This window comes from Apis florea, unplaced genomic scaffold (genome assembly GCF_048593485.1).
Source record: "Apis florea isolate Af1SG1 unplaced genomic scaffold, ASM4859348v1 contig_3517_pilon, whole genome shotgun sequence".
NCBI classification, from domain to species: Eukaryota; Metazoa; Arthropoda; class Insecta; order Hymenoptera; family Apidae; genus Apis; species Apis florea.
Window position 1 is genome coordinate 1,978,767 of NW_028256778.1, and position 27,846 is coordinate 2,006,612.

The 27,846-nt window shown below is 29.3% G+C and overlaps 1 protein-coding gene and 1 long non-coding RNA gene across 10 annotated transcripts in view; both read right to left on the reverse strand.

Annotated features, from left to right (window-relative positions):
- The window catches only part of bsk (mitogen-activated protein kinase dJNK), a 123,363-nt gene that overhangs the window by 38,821 nt on the left and 56,696 nt on the right, over positions 1-27,846 (reverse strand). For 2 of the 9 annotated variants that reach the window (XM_086913901.1, XM_086913900.1), the window contains one exon: positions 19,370-19,560. The exons of the other annotated variants lie outside the window; for them this stretch is intronic. The gene's annotated coding sequence lies outside the window, so the exon portion shown is untranslated. The remainder of the gene's footprint in view (positions 1-19,369; positions 19,561-27,846) is intronic. 9 annotated transcript variants of the gene reach the window in all.
- On the reverse strand, positions 14,795-16,938 carry LOC147656669 (uncharacterized). Its single transcript, XR_015293991.1, has 4 exons — positions 16,594-16,938; positions 16,463-16,497; positions 16,226-16,270; positions 14,795-15,241 (listed from the first exon to the last, which is right to left on the reverse strand). It is a non-coding gene; the product is annotated as an uncharacterized LOC147656669 (long non-coding RNA).

The following is a 27,846-nucleotide window of genomic DNA, read 5'->3' on the forward strand; positions in this document are numbered from 1 at the left end:
AAAAAATATCACAACGATGAAGATATTGATAAAATATCGATTTATAACTTTTACAAATGTCATGAAGTGATTTTCTTATTCACTGTCTATCACATTTTCTTTAAGCACTTAGGAAATTTTACAAATTTTTCTTCCAACTAAAAACTCCATCACTCTCGATCGACTACATCCTCGATTCGAGGATCGAGGAGGAAAACGATTGGCACACCTTTTGTTCGACCAGTCTCGTCGACGATCAATAGGTTCAAGGAAAAAATATACGAGCTCGATAAGCAGGAAGTGGTAGCGACAAGAAAACGCGAGTGTCACGCGATTGACTTAGTTCCCGCCAGGTCGGCCACGTGTCACGGGTAAAAATGAATTTTCAAGCTGAAATAATGTTGTGACAAACGGGCGTCGTTCTCCGTTTGATTAATTAAAACTGATTACACACGATTGTTATCTAAGAGGGCAGCAATTAGCGTTTGAAAAAGCAATTCGAAGGATGAATTGCAGAGAGATTTACGAAAAAGAATAGAAATAAATTTTAGCGTGCTATTTCCATTCTTAAAAAAGAAAGAATGGAAAATAGTTCGCGTAAGAAAGTTTGTGTTCCATTATCCAAAAATTCTCTCATCCGAATGGAGTAAGTAAAATAGCAATGATAAAATTGGTCAATTTGGGATTGTTAAAATAAAAAAAAATTATCGAAGCTGTTTTCGAAGAATCCAAGAGCTGTGTAAATGGCATGAAAAAAGTAATTTTGTGATTTATAAAAAAAGAATAAAGATCTATATCTTAAATCTTATCCTCTTAAATCCAATTGAACAGGATTTCATAGAATATGATATTTTACAATGATTAAGGAAAAAGTAGAAAATAAATATAGAAGTGAAATTCTGAAATGTTAAGAAAATAATAATAAGAAACAAAAGCATCAGATGTTTGTCACAACTCAATCTTAAATCATTCTCACAATGATTAAATTATACTGTCTTTTTAAACTATTCTGTATACATAACGAACAAATTCTACGTTTTTTTTTTTTGTTATTTTAAAATAAAATATATTAAAAAACTTATGTAACTTTTTACATTCTTGGCAACAATATACAAAAACGAAGTATACGAATAGGATATAACTAATTCAAAAAAAAAAAAAAAAAAAAAAACTCTTGAATTGAATATAAAATTGTAAAGATGATAACAGAAATTTCCAAATCATTCATATCTGAAAATCTTTAATTAGGGATTTCCTCTTAATTAGTTTGAATAATCGTTCTATTGTAATCTTGAACCATTCTGACTGTTAGATCAATTCTGTTCGTTTCAATAATCCATTTATATTAATATTGGTTCTATAACCACCCCATAATGTATATTACTTAGTAGAGGAAATAACTCGTGAATTATTGAACATTATTGAAACAATATCTCAAAAGTTGTGAGAGAGAGATAACTTGATATTATTAATTCTTTTACAAATGGATATAAGCATAAAGAATATACAAACTTTGTCTCTTTGTTTCAATGCATAAATATAATTAATAATCGTGATAATATTTTTGTAAAAGAAAAATTACTTTCAACAAAAATCTATTAATTCAGGAGACAAGATGTATTTTGAATCTTGTAGAATTTATCACGTATAACGGAATCACAAGAAATCATCTCGTATTTTTTTTTTTTATCGCCAATAATTTGTCGATAATATATACAATCTAAAAAATATCACAGTTCGATTAATTGAAAGTGTAAAACTGTAGATATGTTTCATAAAATTGACTAAACCTTCCATCTATCTTTAAAGAGAAAAAGTTCTCTTTTATCAACTACAATAAAAAGTAACGAACATATTTTTTTGCTTAAAAATATTTCTTAAAAAAATGCACAACGTGTTGAAAACTTGAGATCTGTTTCTCTTCGAAAAGAAATGTAATCATTTTGTTTCATGCGTGCAACGTCGAATGCGTAAGACAATTACTAAAAAAAAAAAAAAAACTTAACGAAACGCCATTTCTCGCCATTTTTACGATACACGCTCTAAAAATCTTGAAATGTTCATACACGTAGAAATACGCCTCGACACGTAGAAAGCGTCGTAAAATACGAGTTGTCGACAATAGTTTAACTTGATGGGATAAGAGAACAATCTTATAAATAGAATTCGTGCTCGAAGTTTTGATCGTGTTTCGCCATCACCTGGATTTATACAGCTGGAAAATTGCAACTCTCGCTCCTTTTTTTTCTTTTGTCGCGATATTCGACGTAACATTTTGCAAAATAATTGGAACTTACAACGTATTCGATTTCGATCTTCTAGCGGAGAACTATTTTTTTCCAACTTCATTTTGAGAGAGAAACAGATCAAAGAAAGAAGTATTTTTTTTTTTTTTTTTAATAATTCTGCATTCCTCTCTTCAATTCTGGTATTAAAAATTTATTTATTTTCGATTAGATATTATAATAAATACGATAAACCATGTTCTTTATGAAGAAAATATAATAGGAAATAATAGAATTAATCTCAAAAGGACGAACATTTCGAGATGTTCCAAGGAAGAAATAATTAGGAACGCATTATTTTTTTTTTTTTTTTTTTTTTAATAAAGATTGCACTCTTTCATAATTCATTTCTACGTTTTGAATGTTTGTTCACGATTAAATTAAAATAATTATCAGCGTGTATATAATCATTAATCTAACTGATTGTTAATTTCAATAAATGGAGAGTAATTAAGAGAAATATTAATTATAGAATTAGAAAGAATGAAATAAAAAATAGTAGGCAGAAAATGTCGGATAATTCGGTTCTAAATCCGAGATTATATATAATAATTTTAATATGGATAAATCATTACTTGTCATTCTTTTGAAAAGAGAATATTTAAAAATTTTTAACTAAAATTGATAAAATTAGAATTATTAAAAGATTGTACAAACTTTCACGTAATCACGCAAAGTATGATATACTTTTCCTTGAACCAATTTCCTATATAACAGTATTGAATTCTTAATAAAAATTAAAAAAATAATTACAATTTATAATAATATACAAGCAATATGATTTTGAAATAAAATGTTATTTCGTGACAAAATTAGCTAAAATGATTTAACATGGTATAATTTGCACTGCAAATTGAAAATTCAAATTATTATTTTTTTCAAAAATCACATATACGATCGTTTTAACGTTTAAAACAATAATAATCTTGTTAATAGAACGTATTATTTAATTTTTTTCCTAGAATTTTTTTTCCACTTTTATTATAATTTCCTTTCCTCGAAACGATTTTTGCTTGTCGACAGTGAGTCGAAACGCAAAACGGAAGTGACGCTTACTCGAACGTGCCCTAACGAACCGCAAAATTACCTAGGCAAACGTAAAATCGATACGAGGGTAGCTTGCGTGGGGGATACGAAAATTTGGGATATGTAGCTGTAGATGGAAACGCATAACGAGCGCATGCATTGCAAATTTCATCCAGGTTTTCTCCTGCGCGAAATATCGAAACAGAGATCTTGTTTCGACGATTAACATTCTCTGAAATACATTTTATATTGTTGATGTTTCATATGCACGAGTCTGTCAGTACATTGAATGTACAAAGAGAACAATAAGCGATACAAATATCCATTTATTCGAACAATTAATATTTGAATAATATTAGTTTATTAATAATTATTTATGTTGGTATAATTGGTAATGAAGAAGAAGCACAAAATGGTTAATTTAACTATTAAAATTTAACCACTAATTCATAATTTTAATTCGTACCATTATTCCTACAATCTTTCATCTTTCTAGTATATGAACATGTGATATATAGATGTTAAATTATACCTTTTTTTTCTTTCTTTTTGCTAATTTCACTCTTGTAATAAATGTTTTTTTCACTGTATTATGTCCTTTGTTTCTCTAGCTTAGTCTCTTAATGTTAACGATAAAAGAGAAAGCAAGAAATGAATTGTGATTTCATAAAAAAAAAAAAAAAACGAATACAAATTTGAGATTTTTGTGAGCAAACATCGCAGAATTATTACTATTAAAGTTTTCGAACGTAAAAATGATATTTCCATTATCATTGTATTTTCATCATCCCAAGTGAATTCCAATTCTAGAAAAATGTCAGAATTATTATTCCATAAATATTCACATTTCAAAGCGAATAAAATTTTATTGAAAACGTGCATATTATGACGGTTTTTAAATCAAGAGAAAATTGTATCAAGGCGAATAATATCGCCCATGTCGAGTTGCTAGTTTTGCCAACAGGAGGCGCATTAGTCGCTTTTGCGGTGAGGACAAACTCCCTTGTTAACGAAGAGAAACGTTGACAAACACGCGACCAAATCCTCCGTATTATACTATGGGATATCCATAGACTATAGACCGAGTTTCATAACTACAAACTACTCCTGAATTTTCTCCATTATATTTAATTAACATATACGACAAGTAATTTTGATTGAAATATTATTTATATGAAAATACAGAATTGTATTTTCTTATTTCACAAGAGAAATGAATTTTATAATTGCTGTTTCTGGAAAATTAATAAAAATATCTTGCTCAAAACAAATTCGAAATTTACTTTCAATTTTCCACGTGTTCTCTGTATAAGTAATAAATTTCAATAAAAAGAATAAGCAGATATTCTTTCAAGATCGATTTGCTAAGAAAATTTTTTTATTAATCTGATTCAAACCTTGTTAATTGTTTCTGTTCAAAAAAAAAAAATTGATTCTATATAAGATTCGTAACTTGAACCAGAATACAAATATACGCTTAGAATAGAATTAAATTTAAATTTATAATGTTTATTCAAAAACATATATCTCGAACACATAATATATATATATATATATACTCGTTGTACCGCAGCTTAGTTACAGTTTAGTTACAGCACAAAATGTAGAAATCTATCAATGGAACTGTGCCGTCCACCCCCTTTTCCTCGACAACCCACATCTACGCGGTTAACATTCAATAACGATCCACTTGTCGCGTGACCTGACAAATACATCGCGTCAAGAGAAGATCGTTGTATGCGCGACTTCTGTGTCGCGTTCAAACAGGCAAAAGTGACGAGATCCAAGCGGCGGAACCAACTAAAGGGAGAGTTGATGCGCGATTTAGCAAACTTGTACACCGAGAAACTGTACGCTCTTTATCCGACTGTCAACTTTCCATAAATCATAGCTGCTCGCGAAACCGCAACAATCCAACCATGCAAATGAGATGAAAATTCCGCCTGGAAACTCGCATTAATTTCCCCGCGTCTCCTAATTTTTCGGGGCGCTGGCACGCACTTTAATCCATTTTTTCTCACAGCAATTTATGTTAATATAATATACGTGATGTAATGTGACACGTATAATATTTATATATATATATATATAAATTTTTATTATCTGCAAAGTTTTATTTGAATCTAATTGTCACCACGAGTGTATCTAACAAGATTAAAAAGGAAAAGTTTTTTTTTTAATCTGTTCTTCTTTTTTCTTCGTATATTCTTCTTTGTATCTCTTTTTTCATATCAATGTCTTTAGTTATCACCATCGCATGATATTATATTATTTATATAAATTAGGTATATTTATTATCTTCCCTTATTCTCAAGGAAATGAAAAAGATACGGACAAATAGAATAACGTGTTCTTCTATAAATAAAAAGATTTAAAGAATTTATGGCTTCTTGCTTTTGAATATCGGCGTGCCATCTTTCGAGCCAAATCGCTTTTTCTCTCTTTTTCTCTCTTGAAACGATACAATGTATTTCGCTAAGGCTTTACTTAATCTACATATAAAGGATAAATCTGTTACACAGAATCGTAGAACACTTCGATTATTCACAGTAACTAATAAAACACGATTCCCATGATTTTTATCGCTTCTTCGCGCATTGGTCTTCCGAGAACTCGACTTCGATTATTCGTGGTTCAAGTTGGCGAAGATTTTCCAGAAACTCCCGTGAACGGCGAGGTCTTGCTGCGTATACAGGGTGTTCAAAAAACGAAAAAAGTATCCACGTGTTATATGGACTTAAAAAAATCTTACTAAAAGGCTTTATAAATGAACGTAGATCGAAAAGTTCCATCGTATATGATGTTTTCGATTATTCTCATGCATACTTCGTATAACATAAATGATCCAATTCTTCATAAATGACTTGATATGTTTATCAAAGAACTCTTTGAGAAAATAGATATGGAGTAGTAACAAAAGCAAGTAACTTTTTTTTTTTTTTTTGAACACTCTTTGATGTAATTTATATTATTCCTACGCTCTTCTACACAATTTCTCTCCCCTTTTCTATATGGAGGCATCCAATATCGTAAACTTGGCTTACGCCGCTGGCGGAGTTGCTTTCGATAAACGGATAAACAGTGTTTTTAGGCGTTTCCTATCTCGAACCCTTTACAAGCCTCCCTTGGTTACCCCTTCAACCCATCCTCGTTGCCTTTAGGTATTTCTGTGCTTGGATAAAGTTCGTGTGGAACACGGGTATGGATAAAGCTGATTTACAATGAGGAACTTTAAAGAGGGAACGTGTTATCGCGTTTGTCGAATCGAACGAATCCTTTTGTTTAAAAGATAAAATGGCGAATCGTTTGGGGAGGAGATTTGAAGTAATTTGAGACAGGAAAAAAATGAAATATTTTCACGAGCAAATGTTACTTAAAATAGAATCATTTAATAATGTTTAAATTAAATATTACTTGGATGTTGCTATATATAAAATGATGTTTTGTATTAAGGGCTGCAGAAAATTGGAGATGAAGTACTTAAAAAACTGGAATGTTTTATTTGTTTAAATTAAATATTATTTGAAAATGCAGTAAAATGGTGGATTGTTTGTAATAAGGACTGAAGAAAATTTGAAATATTTCCTTAAGCAAATGTTATTTCAAAATATACTATCTCGTATGATGTTTAAATTGAATATTTGAAAATAAAAATTAATTCCGTATTTTATTATATATATTTTATCGTATTAAATCATTTATAACTTTGATTTAAAATCTTGTTTCGTGAGATATTTCAAGAACACACTTTTATTTAAAAAATACATGTTATTTTCTTATAAATAATCAACTTTTCAAAAATTAATTTTTAATTTGATACGTATGGATAATGGTTTTTGAAATTCGAGCAACAAATAAGTATAGAATCATATAAATAATTCAAGTGTTAATTAATATTTTAGATTTTATTCTACCGTTTAAAATATTTAACTAAAATAGTATTTTAAATAGAATGTAAATTTCGAACAATAAAACAAAATAATCATTTATTGAATAAAATGCTTGCTTTATAATCTTGCTTAAAATATTAGATCATCCCACAAGTAATGTAATTTTTTTTTTAATCCTTTGAATCCATTATTCATTTATTGAATATATTTAATTAATTTCTAAAATCTAAGAATTTCTATCTAAAAGAAATTAAGAAATTAATATAAATAATAATAGTAAAAAATATTTTTGCACAATAAAAAACCAATGCATAATAAAAAGAGATTATGAAACTATTTATATTTATAAACATATTGAATAGAAATAGAAAAATCCAAATATTTTCAAGATTCTTCAAATAAAAAAGTACTTTAAAAACTTATTGTATCTAATAAAATAGTTTATACTTTAAAATAAATAGAATTATTTATTATTTAATATATAAAACAATATTTCATTCTAATCTTACTTTATTTAATTATAAAATCAAATTGCTTATAACACAATGGACCAATTTTTGCACACCAATTCACTTATAATAAATTATTTTCGCTTTGAACTCGTAAATTCTCCTTATTTGAAACCTCGAGGATTACAATTTCTATCGAAATGAGTAAGAAGCACGTAATCAATCTGTTTCACGTAGCAAGCAATAGAATCACGGGAAGGAATCTTAGCCTCGAAAACTAGTAATCTTTAAAAGGAATGAGTCTCTGGGGGCAGCATTTATGAAAGTTTCAAGCAATTCCTTGGCGAATTTGACCGATAATAAAGCCGATTTATGCATCTTTATGCGGGATGTAAAGGAGAATTAAGCACCTAATCTTTCTCTCGACGCTTCTATTCATCTTCTCACAGATGGCTCTTCATCTCAAAATGGTGGTTTTGCATTTATACTTATCACGAAAAATATTTAAATAACGATAGAATTTTCAAGAATTAGCAAACTTTTTAACTTTACAAACTTATCTAATTACAAAATGTACAATCATTATAACACGCGATTATACATATTGAAATGATAAATGATAAACAAAAAGCAACATTGACATCGAACTGTATTAAAATACAACACTTATCAAAAGAATCAAATAAATTTTTTCTAAGAAATTGTCATGGTAAACACTTTTCTATCTTGCGTTTAAATATTCTCTTTTCAATATTTATTATAATATCAATATTTTTAAAAAACAATTTATATCACATTGCAAATCAAAAATTGTTTATTTCAAAGTTTGCAAAACATTTTCATATTTTGATTTTACAAATATTCCTTTATAAAGAAATGAAGAGCATAAAAGAAAAAGAAATTAAAATTATATCAACGTCAAAATATTTTTAGGAATAATTAATATACACGTATTTTTAGAAGTGATTATATGTATATTAAACGCACGAGTGACTTTGTAGTTCGAGACAATTGCGTCCTTCTCAAAGACTATAAGAAATTGCAAAGGGAAGAAAAAGCGGAAATTTGTTCAACGTAGGATAGAAAGCAACAATGGGTAGATTAGATGCGAGCACACCGCTTTGGAGTTTCTTTGAAAACTTTCTTTCTACTTGGAAAATATGATATTCGAGTAACGTCTTAACAAAGAACAATGGAAACAATGGATCCGCGTATTTCTTCCCGTATGGGCACGGCCATGTATACACACCGATGTTTATCCTTTCCAAAGAGTCAGAAATTCGCTTCACTTATTTATTTCAATTATTCCCCCCCCCCTTTTTTTTTTTAATTTTTCATCGAGAAATCGTATGATATCCTCTTCTATGATATTCAAATCGTGCTTTTCTTAAATAGGGAAATTATGTAGCTTTTCTTAATTAAAATATAATATTTCTTCAACTTTTAGAGAAGAAATAATAAATTCGTTTTCGAAAGTGTTCGAGCATTATCTTCGAGAAAAAATTCATGTAACTTGAAAATTTTAATTTTAATAAAAATTTGTAAAAGAAATGTTACAGAAATTATACAGTATATTAATATATTCGTGGATTATCTTTGGATAGTTTGAAAAAATATTAAGTTATATCATGGAATGACAGAGATAGAATCGTCTCACTATATTTCTACCTTATTTTATCTAACTCAAACTTCAATTGCTTAATTGCAACAACATTGTACATATATTTAAGAAATTACTCGAATATAAAATTATTATATATTCTATTTTATACTTTTATACATGTTGTACACATGATCATTTTATATTAATGCACATCTCATATTGAAAATGCTAAAACGATGAATTTTTTAATTTTTCATAAAATCCATTTTAAAATGAAGCCGAACAATATAAGAAAACTTGTAATTTACCTTATTATTTTTTTCATTTTTAACCATCAACATTGAACACATTTTTCGTCATCTTCTTCGTCATTCCGCTTTCAAAAAATTCCAGTGAATTAAATCAATTAAAATAGTTGCTTTTCAATTCGTTTGAACCCGTGCCACGCGAGCCTAGATAATTGTGAAAGTGTCATACGACAATTTTTACAAATTGTCCCAATTTTCCAATCGAATCACCGATGAGCGCTACATTCTCCATCATGAATATTCGTTCGCTCTTCTCGAAATAAACGGCGCCACTTTAGCGCCACTTGTAATACTTGGCTCGTAAATTTGCCGGTGAATTTCAACAGCATAATTGTTTTTTGCCATTAAGAACCGAGTTACTGTTCCTACCGTTCACACTTACCGCCATTATTAATTCTATCATTCGTCATAAATGAACGATTTATAATTTAATTAGCAACAAAACGGCCAAACCATTGTTGCCAATTATTGGTTCGAGTAATGGGTGCAAGCGCCATCTGCTTCCACGGAATAGATAGGAAGAGAAGAGAAACAAATCTTCCGGTGTAAACCAATCTTTAAGTTATACGCAACCTTTGCTCAAAAAATTAGAACGACTTTTCATTTTTAATGAAATTACTACTTTTTTTAATCAAAGTACGCATTAATAATTTGTATTTCCTCTCTTTGCTTTGATTATAACTCAAATTTCATATTCCCTCCGCCATTCTTATTCTTTCTTTTATTTTTTATTTTGAAATGAGCTAATATATATCCTCCTCAATGGTTCGCATTCCCTCACACGATTGTATAAATTATCAATTGTATACATTGACACGAAACGTATTAACGTGAAATTTTCGATCTTCAATCTCGTTCGAGGTTCAATTTTGGGCGAAAAAATGTTGTAGAAGGCGCGAATTCTCCTAATTTTTCGATCATAAAGGAGAGGCAGAGAAGAGGAGCCGCGACTAATGCGAGACGTGCTCGATTATTCACGGACACTTACCGGCCCAGCGTCGACGTTGACGTCAACCGAGAGAACCCGCCTTTAAAGCTCACCACGTCCACGAACCTACCTAATTTATATAAGACGAAGAATGCCTATCCTCCTCGCCTACGACTGCTATAAATCTTCGAAAAGCGAGACTCGAGGACATGGTCTGAAGGATGGAAAGCGTCTTCGCCGAGGCTATCTCGGTTTCGACTCGCGCGCGCGAAATCCACGTAATTTGTCAACCTGAATTGCGCATAAATATACAAGCCGATGGAACCTCGAAATCTCTTTGGTTTTCGTGGAATATCCGCCACGTTCGTAAAACGAATTTATCGGCGCGAGTCGTCGAGCCTCGTAAAATAAATACACACACGTGATAACACGTGCACCTCTAACTCGATGGACAATGTGAATGAATTTTATCGACCCTACGAGTGAGCCAGCCTCTTACTTAAAACGATTAAAGAGGGTGGGGGAGGGGAAAGGAAAGTTGTGTTATGCACGATTAATTTTTAATGGCGTGAAATATATTTGCCTTTTCTATCTTCTTTAATTCGGGTAATACAAAGGAGAGAACATCGAGGACGAACGAGTTCTCCCGGCAAAAGTTATCCTCCGTCGTGAAAATATTACAGATAGCCATATTCTCTCAGCCAAGCATCCTTTAATCTCGCTCCTAGGAAACAGTTTTGCCCCGAGGAACAACGAGAATCCACCGAGGAGAAGCCGAGTTATAGCTACTTTTAAGGGATCATGCGATTCCAGGGATTCTGTAATGTAATGACAGTCAACGATCTGGTGTAATAACGACGTGGTGAGAAAGGAAAAAAAGAAAGTAATTTTTTTGTGATTTATCTATATTGGATGTGTGATTTACGAAATTGTTATATTTTATCTTGCTTGTCTAAATGAAGAAGCAGATAAAATTGGCCCTAACCTTAATTAAGAAAGTTTCATTTTCATATATCGAAAAAAAAGAAGATACAAGAAATTTAGAAAAATATTGTTTTCATTATAATATATATTTTTAAATCTCAAAATATGTGTCGGCATTTAAGATGTATGATAATTATGTTTATATAAATATACATTTTTATAGGAAATGAGCGAAGCAATTCAAATAAAAATATGTTTTGTGATTAGAGAATTCTAAAAATATATTTTTCAATTTATATCTTTTGCATAATGTATATGTTTTGCATATTTATTTGTTTGAGGATAGGAAAGAAATAAATATATGTTATTTTTTATGTATACATTATGAGAATATAAAACATCTATCTCATAATTACTTTTGTTATTATTTATCGACAAACTCTCATATAATTACCGTATAATATAAATAATTTATCATCAATTCTGATATTTTTTGTATTCTTAGATTGTTAATTAAGAGTTTGAATTTGCATAATTTAACGTGATTATGAGAGAAAATGCCTTTTAATTTATATTTTAATTCGTACTACGCAATAATTATAAAATATATCATTAGTAGTCAATTATTCATATTCAACGTTACATTCAATACTTACTATATATATAATTAATTAATATTTATTATTGATAATGATTATTGCTAATATTTGAAGTAAGATCTGTTTTTAAAATTTGCCGCCTATTTATTGTGGAAGCAGATTGCGCTTGCGCAGTTCAATCGGTAGTCAGCTGTTGGCAATAATAATTCGATCATTCAGTTGTTAGTCGCTTATAACCATACCTTTATAATAAGTGCTACAATTAATAATCCTGTCAAGTGTGAAGTATGAGCAGTAATTCAGTTATTAATGACAAAAGAAAAAAACAATTATACTGTTGAAATTCACCGGCAAATTTATGGTATTTACGAGCCAAGTATTGTGAGTGATATTCAAAGTGAGACAGTGATGCCATTTATTTTAAGAAAGGACAACGAGTACACGTTCAAACACGCTTCTAACATGCTTAAACCTTCACTTTCTTTAAACCTTCCAGTCTAATGATTTTAATTTTACGTTCTTCTGTATTATATTTTTATCGTATGGTAGCAGTATGCAATTATGGCGTCAAAAATAAATAACTGTGACATAGTAGAAATCACTTCTTTCTATATTTTCGTGATATAGCACAATATTATTAATTATTAGTTACTTCTATAAACAATTCCTCTAATCACATATCGCATATTTTCAAAGGTGAAAAGACTATCTATGAAAAGACGTTTTATTTGATCATAAAAGAGAAATCAAAATTGATGAACTATTGAAGGACTTATTATATCGATAAAAAAATTGACATATATTCGATTATTTTGAAAAAAAATCATGTGAATAAAAAAAAATATTTTATTTAAAAAAACAAGAATTCTAAAAACTCAAACGTTTATATATTTTTTCATTTTTAATTTGCTTTCATTGGAACATTATTGAAACTCGAACTCGTTTGAAATTGAGGGATGAAGACACCATTGGATGAAAAAAACTTTGTATGACGAAGTACATTATCATATATGCGTGCGTGTCAATTTATTTCTAATTTCTAATTCGAGTAATATTATTTATTTATTCGAAACTATTTTTGTCCCTTAGTTTTCATTAAAAGTGATATTAACTGCAGAATTAGATGTCTTTATAATAAATCGTTTAACTTATTTTAAAATTTTACATTAGATTTATTCAATACAATAATATAACTTTTATATATATTATACTATAAAGATAAAAATTATTTATTCGAATTATTTGAAATATTATATATTTTCTTGAGATATTTATTTCAAAATAGTATCTATTTGTATGAATCGATATTAAAATTTATATTTGGTATATTTCTATTTATTTATTTCAAAAATCTATTTTCCTATTTCTACAACGCGATTCCAATATGAGAACTCATATGAAAATACTCATCTTATTCCAATATATGTTCAGACGTATAATAATATAGTTTAATATGGATTGTACACTTTTTCTCTATCGTGAAAGCTTTTCTCTATAATAACAAAAGTTTTTTTTACTTTTCAAATTTAATCTTGTCGGAAAATTTAAAATGCTATTCTTCTGTTATAAAATGAGCAATTTTACTGGAAATTATTTTTAACATTTTAATATATAAACTGTTTATAACTTTTTGCTATAATTCAGAATGATTCAGTACCGTTTTTTTTATTTCACAAGTTTTAAGAAATTAATTTTTATTTTGAAAATTCATATTTTGTTAAATCAATTAAATGATTTTTATTTAAAAAAAAATAATTATTTTTCGGAATCTATTTATATGTCACGTGAGTTTCGAAAAATGAGATATTACTATAATTATAGGAAATACAATATAAATCATAAATTTCTTTAAAGTTTCTGAAATTTAACACCCTTATCTGATCACAAATTTGTCAAAATACTAGTTCTAACATCCAATACCTCGTTACTTTATATTTGACTAATTTTACCTCGTTATATCATGACTCAAAACATATTGGTGTCCAATTAACTATCGCATTTTCTACTCGTTTAACTGTCATAGGTTTATTTCTGGATTTCTGGATAGGAAATTTCGATTTTTAATACTCCCCCCCCCCCCACACGCATATATATATTTAGAAAAACTTGAGATACGTATAATTAAACTAAACACAAAAAATTTTATCCTCTCTCATTCACAAGAAATATCTTTCCACCTCATTTTTCACGAGTAAAAATTTGCCAGTGAAGCGAGCAAAATCGAGGAAGAAGTTGCCAACAATTCTCAGAACACCTACGTTCCCGAATAACTGATTTGTTCCGGTCTTGATTGCGTGACAGTTAATCGGACACTACTAAAGCCGTCCATTATCGACCAACGTAGGTTTTGACTTGAATATACTTTTTTTTAAATTAATAATAATACATAATATTCATTTGTTAATCCTTTAAATATCTTATAGATGCGCGACATTTATTATGATTTATTTTGAACGAGATATCTTGTAATACAATTATATTTTATATGATGCTTGAAATGCAAAATAATTTACGCAAAGCTATGGACGAGATATATCTTTCTTTGATAAGAAATGCGAAATATTTCATCGAACGATGTGAAAGAGTTGAAAGAAAGGTGTCAATATCTAATGAAAAGTGAAAATTAAGGTTAGTCGATATTGTAAATTCAGTTCAGTATCGGACATTCTCTTCCCTATATTCAAAGTTTTATGCATCTTTTAAGTTTAATATAAAGTTAGAACGTTCTATCTGAAGTCAGATGTAGTTCATTCTTTTGAAAAAGAACGATAAAAAGAATATTATAAAGCTTTCAGTTTTCAAATAAGTTTAAAAATGTTTACATATTATATTTAAGGAAGGTAATATTTAAATATTTTAATTACACTCTTAAAAATATTTAAATCGCTACCCCTTATACATGTTGAGAAATACTACTAGTACAAACAGTTGTATGTAGATCATTATTATTAGCATCAAATGATTCAAGTAAATGATGATGTTGAGAGAAAAAAGATCACTTACTATGATCTTTCGACCATAGTTTGTAAAAGAGACAAGAAATATCATTTGTTTCTTGAAGTACTAGGAAATCCTCCCACGTATTACTTACTTCTCTAACCTGGTTTTACTTGACTATCATTCATTCAAATCATTTCAACATCATTTGGCAAATATACATTTTGGAAAGGGTACAAAAACCATCCAACATCAACGACTTCATTAAAATGACAGTAGGAATATGAGATACTCTTTCTTTTTGATTTAATATCTATTTAAATAAAAAAATTAAATTAATAACTTTAGAAAATTTCATGTATTGGAAATATTACAAATCACAACTTGTGAATTCTTTCCTTTTCTTTTTTTTTTTAAATTAAAAAAAATCATATAAGTAAAAAATTGAATAACGATATGATACAGCAAAGATTTTGAAAGAAACAATTTGAAAATTATTAATATAAAGTAGTTTTAATAAACAAATTTTAATGAAATACAAATGCCAAATACAATAAAGCAATCATATTTTATTTTATTATATTTTGTCATAATCATATATATATATAGATTTCATTTTGAAAAATCCTTCATAAGTTCACGAGAAAGGTAATAAGCATAGAATTCATAATTTCAAATTCTAATTTTTTATGCCCTTTTTTTTTCAAAATTGTTCTTAAAAATAGAATGAATTATTGAAATTCAATTTATTATTGATATTATTGATAATTTTCAATTGTTTTATATTTTTTTTACTATTTATTTGATTTCTTGTCCTTATACAATTATAAAAAATATAATATTTCAAATCTATTAAAATTTTAAAACTATGAATATTGTGATAAGTTATATTCGTTGAAATAAATCAAAATAAATTTCATTGAAATATATATTTATTCAAAAAACATTCTATTGCAATAAATATAGAAATACTAATGATTGTTGTTAAAGATCTAAAAAAATTATTATTGTCATTATTATTAATTTTTATTATTATTATTAAAAAAATTAAAGTCATTTTTACGTATAATTAGTTTCTTTTATTCTTATTAACTTTTTTATTTTAATAAAAAAATTATTTAATTTTTTTTTTTTTTTGTTAAAAGATTCGACAATTGTCAGAAAATGGAACAAAATCATCGAAAGTAATAAGAAACTTTTCAAAAAATAAAAAAATTACATAGTTTCATTATAAATATATATAATATTAAATTTAGAAAAGTACAGAATTAACTGTTATAGAATGTTAATATATTACCTTTGGAAGAAAATTGAAACGCCTTTGGAGAATCGATTGTAGAGACTAAAATAAAAGTTGGTGTACAATACTTATTATTAAATCACGAGCAATTTAAGTTTACGTAAGATAAAACGAGATGGAAGTAGAGTGAGATAATTCTATCTTCATCACACTAATATCTCGTTTTATATCCATCACGCTTCATCTAACATAAACTTAAATTGCTCGTAACATAATAAATAAGCTTCGACTGACTTTTGTGTTTGTTTGTAACCTCTGGAATCAAACCTCTAAAAGAATTTTACGAGCATATTATATTCACGTGAATATTTTGTAACAATCTAATAATAATATAATATAAGGACAGAAATAAAATCTTCTACAACCTTTGATTGTTAGCGTTTATCGGCTCGTTGTTTCGTTGGTATTTAAAGCTTTCGAGTTAAAATCGTGCTCTACTCTTCTAGAAGAGTTCCATTGTTTCGCTAGTACCGCAGCTAATTTCGTCAGAGGTTATATGGCACGTTAGAAGCGTGTAATGTAGAGACAATTGTATTATGTGTCGTTAAGATACGATCTTAATTGAGAACTTTCAGGCATAAATTTAGATAAACGTAGAAATACTTTGAAACTTTTAAATTAAAAATTCTTTCAATCGAAATTTAAGATAAATTAATTGTTCACATTGCAAACGTACCTTCTAACCAAACTTGGTGTTGCAAACGCGCCTTATCTTTTCTATCTAGTGAAATCTCCTAGGGAATTTTTTTCTCTTCTGGCAAAGTAGTATAAGTATGTATCGTTATATTGTGTTTATTAAAAATTGCATTCTATTTATATTTTTCTTATTATTTTTTTGTTATTAAAACTATAATGTCGTCAGTAATCTTTAAATATTGATGGGAAAAAATCCTGTTAATATTTTTCTGTTTCATAAATCATTTGTAATTTGACATTGAAAGAAGTGAAAAAAATATAACCAATTCGATCGTATCCTGATATTTTAAATCAAGTCATAATCATATTTATATAAATATCGTAAATTGAATGAAAGTTAACGTTGAAAGTATTATAGATCGATGTTATATTGAAAGTTACGAATTGATGATTAGATTTTAGTTAAGATGGTAAGTGTTACTAATTAAGATTTTTATTTAAAATGTGAATATATATTATAATAATTAATTATATTGTAATAAGATATCTTTAGCAAATTAATAAACAATTCTATTTTTATGACAATTTATAATTTATCTATCAAATCGATGAATTTCGTTCGATTAAAAGTTAGACTAGTTTTATACTAGGTTTTATTCTAATTTTTTTAGATAAATTATTCTATACTTTAAAAAAAATAAAACATTTATTTACAAAATTGAAACAATGATTTTAGAAAATAGTTTTTACGATTTTACACTTTTTTAGCAATCAATGTGTACTTTGCAAATAATTTTCAATTGTATTCTTCTCTCTTTTAATATCAGTGATTATTAATTTTCCAATGTTATATAGATATTTTTGTAAATTTTTATAACATTATCATCATTTTATAATTTTTTAGATAGATTTTCCAATTTCGTTTCATTAATTAATACTAAGTACACATTTATGTTTTCGATATTATTAATATCGATATTGTAAGTAATATATACTTACCAACATGTCCATTTCATTATTGGAAAAAATGTTTGATTATATTATTGCAATATGTAGATGTATAATAGATATTTGATGTTCGAATAATATTCAACAATAATGGAGGTTCTATTCAATTTAGTAAATATTTGAAGATTCTATACTTTGAATAATTAAATATTTTTGACATTGTGATAGCATATATATCGATTCCAAATCTCTACTCTTTCGACACATCACGATATATCTTCAAACAAATATTTAAAAATGGAATTGTTTGAAAATTAAAAAAAAGATCGATATCGAACGATTTTTAGCACTTATTTATAATATTATTAAGATTATTTATGAAAAATTAAATGAAAATCATCCTTCATACAACTAAAGTTTGTACCGTCATCGAATGATAAAATCAAGAGAATCTAATTTAAAAGAACTTGTGTATAAATTATGCATAAAATTCTTGTTCTCAGATGAGGTTTCCGGTACAATAATATTTTAATTATAATATTATAATTATATCACCATGTTCTACATATCAAAATAATCTCGCTAATTAACTCAAATGAATATCTCGAGAGAATATCGTTAGTTTCCTGTGGCAAAATCGCATTTTTATTAAAAAAAAATTTTTTTATATTATATTATTTCTGACAAAGTTATCTGCTGAACGCAGCAATATGAAATTCTTTAAGAATATTATAATTTCTAAAATATTAAATATATGGTTAATAACTTCAATGTTAATACACATAGAAGCAGTTGTATACTGAAATGTATTTAAATAATTTCAACAACTTGTAATATAAAGTGATTCGAGAATAGGCAAAGAGATAAAATGATATAGAAAATATATTAATTTCAGTTTTATAGAATATTTAGTTATCGCGTTACAATTAAGATCTAAAATGTTCAAAATGTTCAAAGATTAGAATACAACTTCCACAAGTTGAAACTTTTCTAACAATTTAACTTTGAATTGAAGAGTTAACCTATTAAAAAAGTAATTAGTTAAAAATTTCGAATGAATTACTTATTAAAATGCTTATGCAACATTCATTCACAACTATTATAGTTGATATAAACCTCGATCATTTGACACTACAATTATATTTTAAATTATAAATTATCAAAGTAACTTTTCGACTAATAAATTTTGTCCATCACTACTTTGGATCAATTTTAATATTCCAAACTTTCGAGGAATATTATCTCGTTCAAATTTGTGTCAAAATTCATCTGAAATCTGCTTCGATCGTTGCTTCGACGTTCGACACAAAGTTTCAAAGCATAAATGAAAAAAAAAATGTCAACAGCAGTGATGAAACAAGTGCAATGGACGAAACGCTCTTCTAAGCGAATAGGATCGTAAGAGAGAATCGTATGAGAAATGACGACAGGTTTCTCTCAAAGCGCTGAACGCGCTTTCTAGTTTGCAACCGCTCTACGTAAATTTATCGTGAGCAAACTGCGAGAGGAGACCCCGAGAGAAGAGATTGAGGTAGATAGAAGCGACCGTTTGCTTACCCTGTGACAACCCCCACGACTTTGACGATGACAGCGCAACGATGAGGATGACGATGATGATGATGATGATGATGATGATGATAACGACGATGACGACAACGGCGGCGGCGACGACGACAGCGACGGTAACAAGAACAATAACAATAATAACAACGGTCACTTGTCTAGAAGAGCAATACTCTCAATACTCTCTGAAACAAATGGAAACGCCTCGTTAAATTCTTGAAAATCATATTCGCGTTTCATCGTGAAATATTTTTACTTCTTAAAAATTTTTAATTTGCAGTTTTTACCATTTTTCGAGTTAAAGTTCAGTGATTCAATAGTTGGCATGCAAATTTTCATATTCTTAAAATATCTTTAACCGAATCAATAAAAATATCAGCGCGCCAAATTCAAATTGCATTTTAAAGAATCAAAGAATTTAAATTGTATTATAATCTATAATTGAATTAATTCTCTATCGACGATCTTTAACACTTCTTTAATACTCTTAATTATTTATTACCTCGCAATATATCTTTGGAATACTCTTTTTAAATACAACAGCTTTTTCACGAACCTCTTTTGAGAGATCAAGAAGGAAAAGACTGGGATTACTGAAAGAGGATTAAAATTCAATCTAACGGAATGTTTATTGAGCGACTGGAAGAGAACATAATCACGATAGCAATACATATATCTCTACAATTCTCTAATTGGAAACTTAAATTCAAATTTGGCGCTCTATTCTCCAAGCATAAAAATCCAATATGGCGTCGCGTAACCAAATTTTCGAACCGAATAATAAATTCCAACGATCGAAACCATAATTTCCAGAATCTTCTGCGATCAAAATCTATAGAAACGCATTCGATTACGAAATTATACATTTAAAACTTTACAACAATTTTCTCTTCCATGCCTCTCTGGTCGATCGAGGGTGGAGAATTTGATGAAACGTGTGACGGATAAAGAATTGACCGGCGAAGCAGAGGAACGAGAGCGAGCCAACAACGGCGCCAGGGTTATTTATACCGAGACGACCTTTGACGACGTGGACGATGATGCTCAATGAAAATCTTTCGCGCCGTCAACCAGACGCGGAAGAGGAGCGCGCGTGGGGCAGGCATTCTTGCTTCTTGTGGCGCCACGACGCCACCCCAAATGTCGTTCCCTTGGACCGCCTCGTTTGCCAGACTACAACAGCCATCGATACTCCTCTCTGAAACCCCCCTCCTCTCAACTCAACTCAAATTCTTTTTACAGATCCTTCGCTCGATAAGTTGGCCGATTTCGAGCTGGCGACACGAAAGAATGCTCAAACTTTGCGGTTTCGTTAACGATTTATCGAGCCGCCGACAGATGCTCTACAATGTGATAACATAATGATGCCAAACTTTAACTGTAGTATTAAAATTTCCAACGATGTTTTTAATCCGTCTCTGCGTATTTTAAATCGATTTTTGATCTGGCAATAAATCTAACAATTGTTGGTAATATGTAATTGTTAAAAATGTTTAAATTAGTGTATTAATGTAAGTGTCTATTGTATAAGATTTTTTTGATTTATACAACTGATATAAAAATTTATATCGATTGTTTATCGTTATCGTATCACCCGGATTATCTAACTAATTGTTACTTAAATATTAAGCTTATGTATAATTTGATCAAAGAGATCAAATGTAAGTGAATATATTTTAAAGAAATATACATGAAAAATTTAATTCTATCAATTCTGTAAGTTGAAACAAATACGAAAATCAAGTGCAAAATGCAAAATCAAAAGAATATTTCCAAAGTTATAAGCAATTTAATTTTACAACGAATAAAATGAAACAGAATGGAATGACTTTGTCTTGCTTTTTTGTATTTATTTCACTCTCTTAGAATTACTGTTCAAATCTATTATATTTACTTCACGTAACCTTATATCTCTATGCTTTATGTTTTGTTTTCGCAAAGTGGTTTCACGAAAAACAAAAAATAACTTCGTCTTCCTACTCGATTTGATCTTTTTCGTTTATTTGAAAACAAGTGGTAACTTTGTATAGAGGTCGTATGAACAATCGAGAACCGTTGAAAGAAAAAGAAAAAGAAAAAGAAAACATTGCTAGAAGCAATGCTAGACGTGTAAAATATATAATGGATATAATAAAGACACGAATCTGGATATTCAAATTGGTTAATCGAATATATTTTCAGATCTAAATTAAATTCAGTAAGGAGTCGAGTATTTAAATATATATTCGAATGTAAATTGAACGAGTACTCGAATGTATTTAAATTCTTGGATCCGAATCGTGTACAAAATTGATTATTATATAACGCTCTAAAATTATTGAAGACACATTGCGGATCTCCAGATCCATTTTAGGGAATCAAAACTGAGTTGAAAAAGTTATAAAGTAATCAATAGTATAAAATCAATAATTGAGATTAAAATTCAATATATTTCAGAATCAGTAATCAAAAATGAAATCAATATGAACGAATTTGTAAACGATATGAAGTTACACGATGAAAATTAATTTTATGTAAAAGAATAATTTTATTCTTACCTACAATTTCCTGTCATCAAAATAGAAAAGTAGATATACTTTTTTATATTTTTTAATACATGAAATAATTCAATATAAATTTTTGCACAAGAAAATCTTGTTTAAAATTACTTGAGAAATCTTAACTTAAGCGATCTTCTCATTTCACATTTCCATATTTGTTTCAAAATATGCGCATTTACATTCATTTTCTTTTCGTTACGAACAAATATATTTTACAATGTGACTGTAAATATTCAAACACTCAAATGCTTGAATATTCTCAACATTTGAGAGTTTCTTTTTCTCGAATTATTACAATTCTTTTAAATATCCACTTAAGAGCAACTCTCGAATAAACAACAGAAAAGTCGAAAACTTATTATATCCAATAAAATTCTTAGAATAAGTAGGAACATTTGCAGCAAAGTGGTGGAAGCTTGTGTTAAATTGAATTGTAAAGAAAGCAATTTAAAATGTAGAAATACATTTGATAAAAGTAAATTTTATTTAATGAATGAAAAGTGAAGGTGGAGCTAATATGTCGAAGAAATTGAAAATGAAGAAAAGAAGGAAATTTGAGATTAACGCGTTATAAATTTTCTTAAATTCCTATCCAATGGAAATCACAAAACAAGTAAAGAGAGCTTTAGATATGCTAATATTGTTAAATTTCCTTAAATTTTTATCGATATAAAGGAGAGGAGAACGAGGAGAGGAAGAGAAAAGTAAGGAGGAGGTTAGCAATGGACACGTGAGTGGCCCGAGTTTCCCAGAGCCTAATCCCGAGTAGACCCTTCATATTTCTCGCTCTTATAGTTCAAATGTGATATTGGAAGAAGACGTTTATGAGGATTTATGGTTTATGGAATTTGAGATTTGCTCCTTCGATTCGTGCTTGAACATACGAGGGCAAATGTTGGAAATGATTGAATTGTAAAAGATGTGTTATTTTTTCCACGTTTTCCTCGCAATGGTTTCTTTTTAACGCGTTTTATTTATATTTGTTCACTTGCTTTTATTAATACAAGGAGGCTGGAGATCGATACATTTCGAGAATAAATATTTTTTTGATCCTTTTGCTTCTACGTTTTGTTATATTTAAATTGTTAACTTTTGAATAAGAAAAAATAGTATCAAATTTTTTTAAATATTTTTGAACGATAAAAAAGAGAGAGTAATAATTAAGTAGTGAAGAATTTATTTCATATAAATCTCTGTTTATAAAAAATAACGAATTGAAAATCCAAATGGCATCTATTTTTGTCATCGCTTGTTAAAATGATATTTATAATAAGTTATGCAAGGTTAGATTGCTTTGAGAAAATATATATTAAATCTTCTTTGAATACATGCACACTCAAATCTCCAAACATTAAAATCAAAAAGAAATATTATATAAACGAGATATACGACTTACATCGTAGCAAGAAAACGCACTTCTTTCGATAAATTTCTTCGAAACAATCATGATACAGAATTAATTATATAAAGCTGTATATCGAACCTTTCTAATATATGTTTGAGATATGTTTATAAAAAGAAAGCACATCATAAATATAATTTTAACAAGATATTATTCCTTGTCCCATTATCTCATCAAACAATCAAACTTTTCTTCTTCCATCGTGTTTATTAAAATTGAAAATAAATAAATAAAGTCTCAAATCTTCAATTTCTCCACCATTACTTTTCATTCATTAAATACCTTGGTGCAAATTAAAAAGAAACGCAACGCATAGTAATACTACGCCTTTAAATTGAAAAATAAAAAAATAATCTTCTTCGTTTCCATCCGATTCTAAATTCATTATTATTATTACTTTGCAATTATATTTCGAGCACAATAAAATGTAAACCGATCGTCGAGCGACAATAAAGAATCGGCTCGATGGAATCGGAAGAGAATTCTATCGAAACGGAAGAAGAGAAAGAATCGAGGTAAAATTTAAGACGACTTCCTCCTTTTAAATCCTATCGCGAAAAGATAAATGTCGCGTCGTTAAGGCTTAACGAGGAAAAGATGGCGAGGAGGAGGAGTTGGTGGGAGGAAGAGAGAAAGAGGAGGAGAGGTGCGTTGATCGCGTGCTTTGTCAGCGAAAGCTCGATACTTAATTGAAACCGCCGACTAAGCGAGAGGGCTTTCGGGCCGCCACTGTTACCGACTGTGGTCTCCTCTCCTCGCCAATCAACTCTTCTCGCCACACCACAATCTGAACTGCCATCTTACCGAATAAGACGTTTCCTTCGATTCCGGTGTTCACGCAATGTGAACGAAATTTTTTTAAATTATTCGAATTGATAGAATTTTCCATCTCTCTTTTTCTCAATGCTCTGTCGATATTACGATTTTTCTAATGTCAACGTTTTTTGAATTAATAAGCATGAAACGTGATTAAATGAGAATTTAATTTTGCACAAATATAAGTATAATATACGATACATCGTTTTATTTTACAATTAAACGAGCTAGTTGCTTGTCCTTGGTTTTGTATTCTTTTCAATTCTATGAAAAATTGAATTCCTGAACGAGATTCAAAAAAGTTAATGACGTTCGAAAGGAACACGCAATGTAGAAATTTTCATTGGAAAAGGATTAAAATCTTGTCTGAACAGTAGGAGAATTTAATGTTAAAAGCGTATCCACTCCGGTTCATTCTTTTTTTTATTTCGAAATCGAGATACAATCCCCCAGTGGGATATTTCAAAGATGCAGAAAAATTTCGTTGGAAACGGAATGAATTCCAGTCGGATATAAGCGTGACATGGAAACTAATATTTTCACGGATTTTGCCGAGTAAATACACACGAACGGAAATCGAATGTTGCCTAGCGTGAATCCATTACTATAAATCTTGAAATAACGTATTGAATCTCTACATTTATTCGAAAATGTTCTCACTAAAATTACATTATACACCGATTTTTCGATCCATGCTCTACGAAATCCTTTTATCGTTTCTTCGATAAATCAGATGACACTCGAGTCGATTATATATTAGGATTAAGGAAGATTGGACAATTTTGAAGATAGAACCGTGAAAGTCGGGAGAATTACAATGAGCAGTTGTTCAATGAGCCTCCAGATGGCGCTGAAGTGAGTTCTTGTACAGTATATACAAATAAACGAATTGAGAGAATTAACGATCTTGAAGAAATTTTATCAACACTCACTGTTAATTTAATTTATAAATATAGTTGAAATTCAGGCTGAATTTCACTTACAACTGATCTGTATCATATCCAAAGATTAAATTCGAGAAAAGTTATTATTCCTTTCGTTATTTATAATAATAACAACAACACTTGTGCTGATATATCAAAAACTTAAAATATCAACGAGAATTTTGATTTAAGAAAATGCAAATCCCAATCGTAAACAATCGGATAAATAAGATCGATTTCACAAAGCGTGCATAGTTCGCCATGTTGCCACATATTCCTCTAAATAGAATCGCGTGACTAGTTTTTCCTTCGATGCATACGCACGCTGCATCCAAAATAATACAACGTCCATCTTAATAAGTTATTCCTTCCTGTTATTTATAATCGGGCGACGTGATCAAAGGCGGGATATTAATTATCAGAATGGCGATTTATCGTCAACGCAGTGGTGAGCTATGACCGGGCCGGGTAATGTCCGCCATTTGTCACGCTGCCTCAACTTCGCGCGATAATCCTCGAGTAACGAACGGTGTTTTCAAATATTTTCGAATATTTCCCTTATCCTCCTTCTCGCCCGCCATTTCGAAATTCTGAATTCTGCTTTTTCTTGCAGTTCTTAATTTAAATAAATATTCGAATACAACAAGGTTTACGATATTTAATTTTATATTAACAATCTGTACAATCATATTTTGTATAATTAAATTTAAAAAATTAAAAATTGAAAAAATTTAGTTTAATGAAATTTTGTTTGGATTGTTCAAAGTAGAAATGAATAATGATCCAAATTTTCTTTAATCCTTTGCATTATATGAATATGTTTTTTTTCAAAATCGGAATGGAGAATGGAAATAAATTCCACAGTACATGTAAATTTCATTGAGTATTAATGCAAATATTGCTTTATTTAGAAGCTTTTTCATACAGATGAAACGTGTATTGTGGTTATTGCACGAGAGAGAAATTTTGATGTAATTTATCATATATTGTTGTTGAAATTTCGAATACAATAACGAAGGATTTACAATTTATAGAGGATATAAATCTCTGTAAAAATTTTGGGGAAAAAGTAAACTAATTGCAATATTGTTAACATATCTCTTTCGTATCTTCAATCAAAATTTTGCTGGCTGCAAAATTAGAGCTCAGCTCGTTCGTAATAAAGAAATTGTACCAACAATAAGCGACGGATCTCGATCAATTTAGATCCCATTGAATCGAATTAATTGATTATTATTAATTATTCGAATAATTTATTAAACAACTGAAACACGCGCCAACACCTTGTTAAACTTGATTAATGATTTAAAATTATTAATTATTAAATAATCAATTAAAATAATCACAATTATTGTGATAAAATGATTTTTTTTTTTGTCATCATTATAAAACACAATCTCGCTCAAATTGATTAATAATTCAAGAACAATTCTATTTTCCATCAAATGATTCATCTCGGTTCAACCTATCTTAAAAATTCGCATAATTTTCTTATGAAAGAAAAGACTAATTTCCTGTAACTATGATTTGAGGTGAATCTGATTTACGAAAGGATGAGTTTAGACCATGAAATCCCGTGTAATCGTGGCGTAAAGCGAGGTGAAACATGTTACGATGCATAAATCGATTCGAGCGATGGGTTTGAATCAATACCTCGCACGACACTGGAACTTTACTCTACCGCTTCCACTGTTGTTCAACCCATTCGCTTAAACCCATCGCTTCGGTTAATCGCAACATGTTTCAACGTCTCTGAGACCGCTTAGCATCGATCCTTTATCTAACTCACGCTTCTTCTCTCGTTCAAATTCTTAGAAGTGTTGCTGAATAAATGTCTGGATTTGATCCAGACTGCTAAAGCGGCTACACTTACCGCCACTATATTGTAAACAAATGTTCGTATAATACGAACGAAAGCGAGGCAAATAAAGAATTCTTGCAAAATGATAATTTTGTTTAGTCTAGCCTTCCGAAATATACGCCTTCCGTCCAAAATTATTTTTACATATAGCGTTATTTGTTAAATTTATCGAAGATAGAATTTTTAGATGAAAAAAAGAAAATAATTGAAAAATTTCCCAAATTTTACGCGTTGAAATTAAATAAACGAGGAAGATTTATTCGATGAAAATTTAATTCGTTATTCCAAAAACAACCCTCTTTTTTTTCATCAAACGGACAAAACATTTCAGAAACAGTCACACAGAAATCATCTTGTTTCGTTCGAGAGGGAGCAACGATTCGTTCGAAATTTCTTCCCAACGCGAGAAAAAAACAATCGGTCGAGAATGAAAAGAGAAGAAAAAGCAGGGAACGTAACGCGATGTTCAGAAAAGGAAAACAGGTGGAGGCGGTTGATAAGCGGGGAGGAGGAAAGAAACACACAGGAAGCGGGATGGAGAGAAAGAAGAAAGGGGCGGGAGGAAAAGTGGTACAAGAGGAGAGTGAAAGAGAAAGCTCCCGGCATTGTACCAATTCACGACGTTAATGCGGAGAGTGTTCTAAAGAACGGGGAAAACAATGGCGCCACTCCACCCGGCTCTGATTCTCCTTTTCCACGACGCTTCGAGCGACGCGCTTTCCTCCTACCTGCATGCGATATCGCGAGAGCTTTGCGCGGAAAATGCAAATTCTTAGTTGGCCGTGCGAGCTAAATTGCCGGTTAAACCGTTTCGTTAAACGGTTCGAACCGACTCTTTATTAATATTTTCAAATAGAAATCGAAAACAACTATTCGAATGGAAAATTTTCGTAAAACGATTAAACTTATTATCAATTTATTGCATCCCA